We start from the raw sequence: 12204 nt of genomic DNA on the forward strand, positions 1-12204 counted from the left end.
CAATGCCATTACATTTCATTAATGAGTGCTGATGGCGGGAAGCATTGGGCGTTATGCTTTCTCTCCTTCGTTTCCAAGAAGAGGACACAATGAAGATTTAGACATGCCCAAGACATCAATATTGGGTGAACAACCCTCAGAAGCTCCACTAGCGGTTTAATGCCTGGGACCCTCCAGCATTTGTTCTAGAACTGAAGAAGCTTCTCGGATCGGGTGCAAAGAAGTTTTTAAAGCTCTCAAGAGTACCGTGAGGTGGATAACTGAGGACATACAAAGACTTTGAAAGATTTCCCAACTCCAAGATTAAGAATGCAATTAACACTGTGAAGAAGATGGTTTCAAATGGTAACAGGAAGGCACTGCTGGGATTTGAACCCAGGATCTCCTGTTTACTAGACAGGCACTTTGACCAGCTAAGCCACAGCGCCTCCTGCTGTCAGGCAATCCGGTAATACCTGGTATTACCTGGTACTGCAGAAGGAGACGAGTTCACTTTTTTAACTTTTGTGCACTATCAATGTAGGATATGGTCAAATAGTCCAACAAGTAACTTCCTGTTCCTCACTTCTTCAATGACCTCGGTGGAAACATCATAAGGTGAAGGAGAAGCTTTTGAGACTGATTCAACAGGGTGAGTCTGAACAAGTCCTCAAAACAACTCTATTTCCCTTGGCAAGGGTGGATTCCCGCACTTTACTGTCAAAGCTTTGTTTGTTTCGTAAAGCACTCTTTTGAATGTGCTCAATGGCTAACTGGTAGCTTTCTGCAAGACTCTCTCAGCTCTCCAGATCTAATTTCTGTTCACGTAGCCAATCGGAAAGAGACATCTGCAGCAGGGGGCATGGCCCAGCTACATCAGTTTGACAGAAATCTGCTGGTATTGCAGAGGCTCCAATAGCCAAACATTGTACTCGTGCAGACGATGGTACTGCTGCCTCCTCCTCAAGAGTTGAGGAATACTCATGTCTCTTGCATACTGCCTTTACTGCCTCGGTTGGAAAATCTGGCTCTTTGTTGCGGCGCAAGAGCTGTGCAGTAAAGCCTTCAATGGCATTTTCCTCATCATTAGAACTCTGATCAGATATATCACAGGCATGCAGATACGGACGTCTCAACAGCCCATCTGCATCTTGGTTGTCCTTCCCAGCACTATACTCAATGTCAAAATCAAAACTGGAAAGTACGGCCAACCAGCAATGCCCTACTGCGTCCAACTTTGCAGATGTTAAAACGTATGTGAGTGGATTATTGTCTGTCATCACTGTACATTTTACTCCATAGATACAGCGGAAAACGTTCTGGGTGACAGCCCACTTCACAGACAGGAAGTCAAGCTTGTGTGCAGGGTACCTTTGCTCGGACTTGGAGAGACCCCTACTGGCACAGGCAATGACTCTTAACTTGCTCTCCTGTTCTTGATATAGGGCTGCACCGAGAACATGGGCGCTTGCATTGGTGTGCACAATATAATGTTCTTTGGATCTGCAAACCCAAGAACAGGAGCTGTTGTGAGCTTGAGAATCAATGTCTTAAAAGTATCTTCAGCGGTTGGGGTCCATTTTTCGTGAAAAAGGCTTTTTGAGATCCGCACTGGTAGAAACCTTGTGGTTTCTGCCAGACAGACTGGATTTTCTCTTCAGTGGGAGGCAACCAGCACTTAAGTGATTAAGGGGTATTGCAAGCTTGGAATAGTCTTTTATAAACCTCCTGTAATATCCAGTGAACCCAAGGAAAGACTTAAGCTACTTGATGTTATCTGGTCTTGGCCAGGTAGTGAGGGCAGCTGGATCTGTTTTGAGCCCTTCTGATGATACAACATGGCTGAGATATTGGACAGATGTCCTGAAGAACTGACATTTCTCTGGCGACAGCTTTAAAGTAAATTCTTTCATCCTATGGAGGACCTTCAGCGATCATTCCTCATGGTTCTCAAGTGTAGCTGAGAAAGGAGTGACATCATCAAGAAATACCGAGACCTGACTCAAATTCCTGCTGCCTATACACTTTTCCATAACATAAGAGGAAAGTAGAACACCTCCTTATGCTGTTTTTAATAGAGAACTCTTCGGCATTTATTTTAACACAACACCTAACAGTCTTACCTTCTCTTATCAGTAACTCGAATGATTTGCAGAATCTTGACAGTACTTTTGGGACGAAAGCTCAATATAACCCTGCCTCACCCAGTTTCTATACTGGTCCATTTATGTCTGTTGTCACAGTTGCGCAGTTTCATGTTTTAGTAGACTTTCAGTTTTGATGTTTTTCATCTGCATGTGGTGCACAGCTGCTGGGGTGTCCTTTGCTAAATCTTTAGTGCCTCCAAACTTCAGATTCAACAGATTACTTCCTTTTATTTTGACATTGAGGAAAAGTTGCCTACACAGAATTTCTTATTTTGAAATAGCTCAACAGGCACTGCCGGGATTTGAACCCAGGATCTCCTGTTTACAAGACAGGTGCTTTGACCGGCTAAGCTACAGTGCCTCCTTCAGGGAAGGGAAAAACCAAGTAACCTCTGCAGACACAGTTTTGAATCGGTTTGTCACATTTTTCCCCACCAGCTGTTGGACAGTAGCCAGAGGCACACAGCTCAAGGCGCTGTGGCTTAGCTGGCCAAAGCGCCTGTCTCGTAAACAGGAGATCCTGGGTTCAAATCCCAGCAGTGCCTCACCTCCCTACCAATGCCATTACATTTCATTAATGAGTGCTGATGGCGGGAAGCATTGGGCGTTATGCTTTCTCTCCTTCGTTTCCAAGAAGAGGACACAATGAAGATTTAGACATGCCCAAGACATCAATATTGGGTGAACAACCCTCAGAAGCTCCACTAGCGGTTTAATGCCTGGGACCCTCCAGCATTTGTTCTAGAACTGAAGAAGCTTCTCGGATCGGGTGCAAAGAAGTTTTTAAAGCTCTCAAGAGTACCGTGAGGTGGATAACTGAGGACATACAAAGACTTTGAAAGATTTCCCAACTCCAAGATTAAGAATGCAATTAACACTGTGAAGAAGATGGTTTCAAATGGTAACAGGAAGGCACTGCTGGGATTTGAACCCAGGATCTCCTGTTTACTAGACAGGCACTTTGACCAGCTAAGCCACAGCGCCTCCTGCTGTCAGGCAATCCGGTAATACCTGGTATTACCTGGTACTGCAGAAGGAGACGAGTTCACTTTTTTAACTTTTGTGCACTATCAATGTAGGATATGGTCAAATAGTCCAACAAGTAACTTCCTGTTCCTCACTTCTTCAATGACCTCGGTGGAAACATCATAAGGTGAAGGAGAAGCTTTTGAGACTGATTCAACAGGGTGAGTCTGAACAAGTCCTCAAAACAACTCTATTTCCCTTGGCAAGGGTGGATTCCCGCACTTTACTGTCAAAGCTTTGTTTGTTTCGTAAAGCACTCTTTTGAATGTGCTCAATGGCTAACTGGTAGCTTTCTGCAAGACTCTCTCAGCTCTCCAGATCTAATTTCTGTTCACGTAGCCAATCGGAAAGAGACATCTGCAGCAGGGGGCATGGCCCAGCTACATCAGTTTGACAGAAATCTGCTGGTATTGCAGAGGCTCCAATAGCCAAACATTGTACTCGTGCAGACGATGGTACTGCTGCCTCCTCCTCAAGAGTTGAGGAATACTCATGTCTCTTGCATACTGCCTTTACTGCCTCGGTTGGAAAATCTGGCTCTTTGTTGCGGCGCAAGAGCTGTGCAGTAAAGCCTTCAATGGCATTTTCCTCATCATTAGAACTCTGATCAGATATATCACAGGCATGCAGATACGGACGTCTCAACAGCCCATCTGCATCTTGGTTGTCCTTCCCAGCACTATACTCAATGTCAAAATCAAAACTGGAAAGTACGGCCAACCAGCAATGCCCTACTGCGTCCAACTTTGCAGATGTTAAAACGTATGTGAGTGGATTATTGTCTGTCATCACTGTACATTTTACTCCATAGATACAGCGGAAAACGTTCTGGGTGACAGCCCACTTCACAGACAGGAAGTCAAGCTTGTGTGCAGGGTACCTTTGCTCGGACTTGGAGAGACCCCTACTGGCACAGGCAATGACTCTTAACTTGCTCTCCTGTTCTTGATATAGGGCTGCACCGAGAACATGGGCGCTTGCATCGGTGTGCACAATATAATGTTCTTTGGATCTGCAAACCCAAGAACAGGAGCTGTTGTGAGCTTGAGAATCAATGTCTTAAAAGTATCTTCAGCGGTTGGGGTCCATTTTTCGTGAAAAAGGCTTTTTGAGATCCGCACTGGTAGAAACCTTGTGGTTTCTGCCAGACAGACTGGATTTTCTCTTCAGTGGGAGGCAACCAGCACTTAAGTGATTAAGGGGTATTGCAAGCTTGGAATAGTCTTTTATAAACCTCCTGTAATATCCAGTGAACCCAAGGAAAGACTTAAGCTACTTGATGTTATCTGGTCTTGGCCAGGTAGTGAGGGCAGCTGGATCTGTTTTGAGCCCTTCTGATGATACAACATGGCTGAGATATTGGACAGATGTCCTGAAGAACTGACATTTCTCTGGCGACAGCTTTAAAGTAAATTCTTTCATCCTATGGAGGACCTTCAGCGATCATTCCTCATGGTTCTCAAGTGTAGCTGAGAAAGGAGTGACATCATCAAGAAATACCGAGACCTGACTCAAATTCCTGCTGCCTATACACTTTTCCATAACATAAGAGGAAAGTAGAACACCTCCTTATGCTGTTTTTAATAGAGAACTCTTCGGCATTTATTTTAACACAACACCTAACAGTCTTACCTTCTCTTATCAGTAACTCGAATGATTTGCAGAATCTTGACAGTACTTTTGGGACGAAAGCTCAATATAACCCTGCCTCACCCAGTTTCTATACTGGTCCATTTATGTCTGTTGTCACAGTTGCGCAGTTTCATGTTTTAGTAGACTTTCAGTTTTGATGTTTTTCATCTGCATGTGGTGCACAGCTGCTGGGGTGTCCTTTGCTAAATCTTTAGTGCCTCCAAACTTCAGATTCAACAGATTACTTCCTTTTATTTTGACATTGAGGAAAAGTTGCCTACACAGAATTTCTTATTTTGAAATAGCTCAACAGGTACTGCTGGGATTTGAACCCAGGATCTCCTGTTTACGAGACAGGTGCTTTGACCGGCTAAGCTACATTGTCTCCGTCAGGGAAGGGAAAAACCAAGTAACCTCTGCAGACACAGTTTTGAATCGGTTTGTCACATTTTTCCCCACCAGCTGTTGGACAGTAGCCAGAGGTACACAGCTCAAGGCGCTGTGGCTTAGCTGGCCAAAGCGCCTGTCTCGTAAACAGGAGATCCTGGGTTCAAATCCCAGCAGTGCCTCACCTCCCTACCAATTCCATTACATTTCATTAATGAGTGCTGATGGCGGGAAGCATTGGGCGTTATGCTTTCTCTCCTTCGTTTCCAAGAAGAGGACACAATGAAGATTTAGACATGCCCAAGACATCAATATTGGGTGAACAACCCTCAGAAGCTCCACTAGCGGTTTAATGCCTGGGACCCTCCAGCATTTGTTCTAGAACTGAAGAAGCTTCTCGGATCGGGTGCAAAGAAGTTTTTAAAGCTCTCAAGAGTACCGTGAGGTGGATAACTGAGGACATACAAAGACTTTGAAAGATTTCCCAACTCCAAGATTAAGAATGCAATTAACACTGTGAAGAAGATGGTTTCAAATGGTAACAGGAAGGCACTGCTGGGATTTGAACCCAGGATCTCCTGTTTACTAGACAGGCGCTTTGACCAGCTGAGCCACAGCGCCTCCTGCTGACAGGCAAACCGGTAATACCTGGTATTACCTGGTACTGCAGAAGGAGACGAGTTCACTTTTTTAACTTTTGTGCACTATCAATGTAGGATATGGTCAAATAGTCCAACAAGTAACTTCCTGTTCCTCACTTCTTCAATGACCTCGGTGGAAACATCATAAGGTGAAGGAGAAGCTTTTGAGACTGATTCAACAGGGTGAGTCTGAACAAGTCCTCAAAACAACTCTATTTCCCTTGGCAAGGGTGGATTCCCGCACTTTACTGTCAAAGCTTTGTTTGTTTCGTAAAGCACTCTTTTGAATGTGCTCAATGGCTAACTGGTAGCTTTCTGCAAGACTCTCTCAGCTCTCCAGATCTAATTTCTGTTCACGTAGCCAATCGGAAAGAGACATCTGCAGCAGGGGGCATGGCCCAGCTACATCAGTTTGACAGAAATCTGCTGGTATTGCAGAGGCTCCAATAGCCAAACATTGTACTCGTGCAGACGATGGTACTGCTGCCTCCTCCTCAAGAGTTGAGGAATACTCATGTCTCTTGCATACTGCCTTTACTGCCTCGGTTGGAAAATCTGGCTCTTTGTTGCGGCGCAAGAGCTGTGCAGTAAAGCCTTCAATGGCATTTTCCTCATCATTAGAACTCTGATCAGATATATCACAGGCATGCAGATACGGACGTCTCAACAGCCCATCTGCATCTTGGTTGTCCTTCCCAGCACTATACTCAATGTCAAAATCAAAACTGGAAAGTACGGCCAACCAGCAATGCCCTACTGCGTCCAACTTTGCAGATGTTAAAACGTATGTGAGTGGATTATTGTCTGTCATCACTGTACATTTTACTCCATAGATACAGCGGAAAACGTTCTGGGTGACAGCCCACTTCACAGACAGGAAGTCAAGCTTGTGTGCAGGGTACCTTTGCTCGGACTTGGAGAGACCCCTACTGGCACAGGCAATGACTTGCTCTCCTGTTCTTGATATAGGGCTGCACCAAGAACATGGGCGCTTGCATCGGTGTGCACAATATAATGTTCTTTGGATCTGCAAACCCAAGAACAGGAGCTGTTGTGAGCTTGAGAATCAATGTCTTAAAAGTATCTTCAGCGGTTGGGGTCCATTTTTCGTGAAAAAGGCTTTTTGAGATCCGCACTGGTAGAAACCTTGTGGTTTCTGCCAGACAGACTGGATTTTCTCTTCAGTGGGAGGCAACCAGCACTTAAGTGATTAAGGGGTATTGCAAGCTTGGAATAGTCTTTTATAAACCTCCTGTAATATCCAGTGAACCCAAGGAAAGACTTAAGCTACTTGATGTTATCTGGTCTTGGCCAGGTAGTGAGGGCAGCTGGATCTGTTTTGAGCCCTTCTGATGATACAACATGGCTGAGATATTGGACAGATGTCCTGAAGAACTGACATTTCTCTGGCGACAGCTTTAAAGTAAATTCTTTCATCCTATGGAGGACCTTCAGCGATCATTCCTCATGGTTCTCAAGTGTAGCTGAGAAAGGAGTGACATCATCAAGAAATACCGAGACCTGACTCAAATTCCTGCTGCCTATACACTTTTCCATAACATAAGAGGAAAGTAGAACACCTCCTTATGCTGTTTTTAATAGAGAACTCTTCGGCATTTATTTTAACACAACACCTAACAGTCTTACCTTCTCTTATCAGTAACTCGAATGATTTGCAGAATCTTGACAGTACTTTTGGGACGAAAGCTCAATATAACCCTGCCTCACCCAGTTTCTATACTGGTCCATTTATGTCTGTTGTCACAGTTGCGCAGTTTCATGTTTTAGTAGACTTTCAGTTTTGATGTTTTTCATCTGCATGTGGTGCACAGCTGCTGGGGTGTCCTTTGCTAAATCTTTAGTGCCTCCAAACTTCAGATTCAACAGATTACTTCCTTTTATTTTGACATTGAGGAAAAGTTGCCTACACAGAATTTCTTATTTTGAAATAGCTCAACAGGCACTGCTGGGATTTGAACCCAGGATCTCCTGTTTACAAGACAGGTGCTTTGACCGGCTAAGCTACAGTGCCTCCTTCAGGGAAGGGAAAAACCAAGTAACCTCTGCAGACACAGTTTTGAATCGGTTTGTCACATTTTTCCCCACCAGCTGTTGGACAGTAGCCAGAGGTACACAGCTCAAGGCGCTGTGGCTTAGCTGGCCAAAGCGCCTGTCTCGTAAACAGGAGATCCTGGGTTCAAATCCCAGCAGTGCCTCACCTCCCTACCAATGCCATTACATTTCATTAATGAGTGCTGATGGCGGGAAGCATTGGGCGTTATGCTTTCTCTCCTTCGTTTCCAAGAAGAGGACACAATGAAGATTTAGACATGCCCAAGACATCAATATTGGGTGAACAACCCTCAGAAGCTCCACTAGCGGTTTAATGCCTGGGACCCTCCAGCATTTGTTCTAGAACTGAAGAAGCTTCTCGGATCGGGTGCAAAGAAGTTTTTAAAGCTCTCAAGAGTACCGTGAGGTGGATAACTGAGGACATACAAAGACTTTGAAAGATTTCCCAACTCCAAGATTAAGAATGCAATTAACACTGTGAAGAAGATGGTTTCAAATGGTAACAGGAAGGCACTGCTGGGATTTGAACCCAGGATCTCCTGTTTACTAGACAGGCACTTTGACCAGCTAAGCCACAGCGCCTCCTGCTGTCAGGCAATCCGGTAATACCTGGTATTACCTGGTACTGCAGAAGGAGACGAGTTCACTTTTTTAACTTTTGTGCACTATCAATGTAGGATATGGTCAAATAGTCCAACAAGTAACTTCCTGTTCCTCACTTCTTCAATGACCTCGGTGGAAACATCATAAGGTGAAGGAGAAGCTTTTGAGACTGATTCAACAGGGTGAGTCTGAACAAGTCCTCAAAACAACTCTATTTCCCTTGGCAAGGGTGGATTCCCGCACTTTACTGTCAAAGCTTTGTTTGTTTCGTAAAGCACTCTTTTGAATGTGCTCAATGGCTAACTGGTAGCTTTCTGCAAGACTCTCTCAGCTCTCCAGATCTAATTTCTGTTCACGTAGCCAATCGGAAAGAGACATCTGCAGCAGGGGGCATGGCCCAGCTACATCAGTTTGACAGAAATCTGCTGGTATTGCAGAGGCTCCAATAGCCAAACATTGTACTCGTGCAGACGATGGTACTGCTGCCTCCTCCTCAAGAGTTGAGGAATACTCATGTCTCTTGCATACTGCCTTTACTGCCTCGGTTGGAAAATCTGGCTCTTTGTTGCGGCGCAAGAGCTGTGCAGTAAAGCCTTCAATGGCATTTTCCTCATCATTAGAACTCTGATCAGATATATCACAGGCATGCAGATACGGACGTCTCAACAGCCCATCTGCATCTTGGTTGTCCTTCCCAGCACTATACTCAATGTCAAAATCAAAACTGGAAAGTACGGCCAACCAGCAATGCCCTACTGCGTCCAACTTTGCAGATGTTAAAACGTATGTGAGTGGATTATTGTCTGTCATCACTGTACATTTTACTCCATAGATACAGCGGAAAACGTTCTGGGTGACAGCCCACTTCACAGACAGGAAGTCAAGCTTGTGTGCAGGGTACCTTTGCTCGGACTTGGAGAGACCCCTACTGGCACAGGCAATGACTCTTAACTTGCTCTCCTGTTCTTGATATAGGGCTGCACCGAGAACATGGGCGCTTGCATCGGTGTGCACAATATAATGTTCTTTGGATCTGCAAACCCAAGAACAGGAGCTGTTGTGAGCTTGAGAATCAATGTCTTAAAAGTATCTTCAGCGGTTGGGGTCCATTTTTCGTGAAAAAGGCTTTTTGAGATCCGCACTGGTAGAAACCTTGTGGTTTCTGCCAGACAGACTGGATTTTCTCTTCAGTGGGAGGCAACCAGCACTTAAGTGATTAAGGGGTATTGCAAGCTTGGAATAGTCTTTTATAAACCTCCTGTAATATCCAGTGAACCCAAGGAAAGACTTAAGCTACTTGATGTTAGCTGGTCTTGGCCAGGTAGTGAGGGCAGCTGGATCTGTTTTGAGCCCTTCTGATGATACAACATGGCTGAGATATTGGACAGATGTCCTGAAGAACTGACATTTCTCTGGCGACAGCTTTAAAGTAAATTCTTTCATCCTATGGAGGACCTTCAGCGATCATTCCTCATGGTTCTCAAGTGTAGCTGAGAAAGGAGTGACATCATCAAGAAATACCGAGACCTGACTCAAATTCCTGCTGCCTATACACTTTTCCATAACATAAGAGGAAAGTAGAACACCTCCTTATGCTGTTTTTAATAGAGAACTCTTCGGCATTTATTTTAACACAACACCTAACAGTCTTACCTTCTCTTATCAGTAACTCGAATGATTTGCAGAATCTTGACAGTACTTTTGGGACGAAAGCTCAATATAACCCTGCCTCACCCAGTTTCTATACTGGTCCATTTATGTCTGTTGTCACAGTTGCGCAGTTTCATGTTTTAGTAGACTTTCAGTTTTGATGTTTTTCATCTGCATGTGGTGCACAGCTGCTGGGGTGTCCTTTGCTAAATCTTTAGTGCCTCCAAACTTCAGATTCAACAGATTACTTCCTTTTATTTTGACATTGAGGAAAAGTTGCCTACACAGAATTTCTTATTTTGAAATAGCTCAACAGGCACTGCTGGGATTTGAACCCAGGATCTCCTGTTTACAAGACAGGTGCTTTGACCGGCTAAGCTACAGTGCCTCCTTCAGGGAAGGGAAAAACCAAGTAACCTCTGCAGACACAGTTTTGAATCGGTTTGTCACATTTTTCCCCACCAGCTGTTGGACAGTAGCCAGAGGTACACAGCTCAAGGCGCTGTGGCTTAGCTGGCCAAAGCGCCTGTCTCGTAAACAGGAGATCCTGGGTTAAAATCCCAGCAGTGCCTTACCTCCCTACCAATGCCATTACATTTCATTAATGAGTGCTGATGGCGGGAAGCATTGGGCGTTATGCTTTCTCTCCTTCGTTTCCAAGAAGAGGACACAATGAAGATTTAGACATGCCCAAGACATCAATATTGGGTGAACAACCCTCAGAAGCTCCACTAGCGGTTTAATGCCTGGGACCCTCCAGCATTTGTTCTAGAACTGAAGAAGCTTCTCGGATCGGGTGCAAAGAAGTTTTTAAAGCTCTCAAGAGTACCGTGAGGTGGATAACTGAGGACATACAAAGACTTTGAAAGATTTCCCAACTCCAAGATTAAGAATGCAATTAACACTGTGAAGAAGATGGTTTCAAATGGTAACAGGAAGGCACTGCTGGGATTTGAACCCAGGATCTCCTGTTTACTAGACAGGCGCTTTGACCAGCTGAGCCACAGCGCCTCCTGCTGACAGGCAATCCGGTAATACCTGGTATTACCTGGTACTGCAGAAGGAGACGAGTTCACTTTTTTAACTTTTGTGCACTATCAATGTAGGATATGGTCAAATAGTCCAACAAGTAACTTCCTGTTCCTCACTTCTTCAATGACCTCGGTGGAAACATCATAAGGTGAAGGAGAAGCTTTTGAGACTGATTCAACAGGGTGAGTCTGAACAAGTCCTCAAAACAACTCTATTTCCCTTGGCAAGGGTGGATTCCCGCACTTTACTGTCAAAGCTTTGTTTGTTTCGTAAAGCACTCTTTTGAATGTGCTCAATGGCTAACTGGTAGCTTTCTGCAAGACTCTCTCAGCTCTCCAGATCTAATTTCTGTTCACGTAGCCAATCGGAAAGAGACATCTGCAGCAGGGGGCATGGCCCAGCTACATCAGTTTGACAGAAATCTGCTGGTATTGCAGAGGCTCCAATAGCCAAACATTGTACTCGTGCAGACGATGGTACTGCTGCCTCCTCCTCAAGAGTTGAGGAATACTCATGTCTCTTGCATACTGCCTTTACTGCCTCGGTTGGAAAATCTGGCTCTTTGTTGCGGCGCAAGAGCTGTGCAGTAAAGCCTTCAATGGCATTTTCCTCATCATTAGAACTCTGATCAGATATATCACAGGCATGCAGATACGGACGTCTCAACAGCCCATCTGCATCTTGGTTGTCCTTCCCAGCACTATGCTCAATGTCAAAATCAAAACTGGAAAGTACGGCCAACCAGCAATGCCCTACTGCGTCCAACTTTGCAGATGTTAAAACGTATGTGAGTGGATTATTGTCTGTCATCACTGTACATTTTACTCCATAGATACAGCGGAAAACGTTCTGGGTGACAGCCCACTTCACAGACAGGAAGTCAAGCTTGTGTGCAGGGTACCTTTGCTCGGACTTGGAGAGACCCCTACTGGCACAGGCAATGACTTGCTCTCCTGTTCTTGATATAGGGCTGCACCAAGAACATGGGCGCTTGCATCGGTGTGCACAATATAATGTTCTTTGGATCTGCAAAC

General features: G+C 44.8%; 13 non-coding genes across 13 annotated transcripts; 4 read left to right on the plus strand and 9 right to left on the minus strand.

Annotated features, from left to right (window-relative positions):
• Window positions 1-354: 354 nt before the first annotated feature.
• Window positions 355-428, minus strand: trnat-agu (transfer RNA threonine (anticodon AGU)). The gene has a single exon. It is a non-coding gene; the product is annotated as a tRNA-Thr (tRNA).
• A 1985-nt stretch (window positions 429-2413) lies between these two features.
• trnat-ugu (transfer RNA threonine (anticodon UGU)) lies at window positions 2414-2487 on the minus strand. Its single transcript has one exon. It is a non-coding gene; the product is annotated as a tRNA-Thr (tRNA).
• Window positions 2488-2597: 110 nt separating this feature from the next.
• On the plus strand, window positions 2598-2671 carry trnat-cgu (transfer RNA threonine (anticodon CGU)). The gene has a single exon. It is a non-coding gene; the product is annotated as a tRNA-Thr (tRNA).
• A 365-nt stretch (window positions 2672-3036) lies between these two features.
• Window positions 3037-3110, minus strand: trnat-agu (transfer RNA threonine (anticodon AGU)). The gene has a single exon. It is a non-coding gene; the product is annotated as a tRNA-Thr (tRNA).
• A 1981-nt stretch (window positions 3111-5091) lies between these two features.
• trnat-cgu (transfer RNA threonine (anticodon CGU)) lies at window positions 5092-5169 on the minus strand. The gene has a single exon. It is a non-coding gene; the product is annotated as a tRNA-Thr (tRNA).
• Window positions 5170-5279: 110 nt separating this feature from the next.
• trnat-cgu (transfer RNA threonine (anticodon CGU)) lies at window positions 5280-5353 on the plus strand. Its single transcript has one exon. It is a non-coding gene; the product is annotated as a tRNA-Thr (tRNA).
• Window positions 5354-5718: 365 nt separating this feature from the next.
• trnat-agu (transfer RNA threonine (anticodon AGU)) lies at window positions 5719-5792 on the minus strand. The gene has a single exon. It is a non-coding gene; the product is annotated as a tRNA-Thr (tRNA).
• Window positions 5793-7770: 1978 nt separating this feature from the next.
• trnat-ugu (transfer RNA threonine (anticodon UGU)) lies at window positions 7771-7844 on the minus strand. The gene has a single exon. It is a non-coding gene; the product is annotated as a tRNA-Thr (tRNA).
• A 110-nt stretch (window positions 7845-7954) lies between these two features.
• On the plus strand, window positions 7955-8028 carry trnat-cgu (transfer RNA threonine (anticodon CGU)). The gene has a single exon. It is a non-coding gene; the product is annotated as a tRNA-Thr (tRNA).
• A 365-nt stretch (window positions 8029-8393) lies between these two features.
• trnat-agu (transfer RNA threonine (anticodon AGU)) lies at window positions 8394-8467 on the minus strand. The gene has a single exon. It is a non-coding gene; the product is annotated as a tRNA-Thr (tRNA).
• A 1985-nt stretch (window positions 8468-10452) lies between these two features.
• trnat-ugu (transfer RNA threonine (anticodon UGU)) lies at window positions 10453-10526 on the minus strand. The gene has a single exon. It is a non-coding gene; the product is annotated as a tRNA-Thr (tRNA).
• Window positions 10527-10636: 110 nt separating this feature from the next.
• Window positions 10637-10710, plus strand: trnat-cgu (transfer RNA threonine (anticodon CGU)). Its single transcript has one exon. It is a non-coding gene; the product is annotated as a tRNA-Thr (tRNA).
• Window positions 10711-11075: 365 nt separating this feature from the next.
• Window positions 11076-11149, minus strand: trnat-agu (transfer RNA threonine (anticodon AGU)). The gene has a single exon. It is a non-coding gene; the product is annotated as a tRNA-Thr (tRNA).
• Window positions 11150-12204: the final 1055 nt, after the last annotated feature.

Source organism: Copadichromis virginalis, linkage group LG13 (assembly GCF_057382275.1).
Source record: "Copadichromis virginalis isolate Kocher_CV1m ecotype Utaka linkage group LG13, C_Virginalis_male_GT1.1, whole genome shotgun sequence".
NCBI lineage: Eukaryota > Metazoa > Chordata > Actinopteri > Cichliformes > Cichlidae > Copadichromis > Copadichromis virginalis.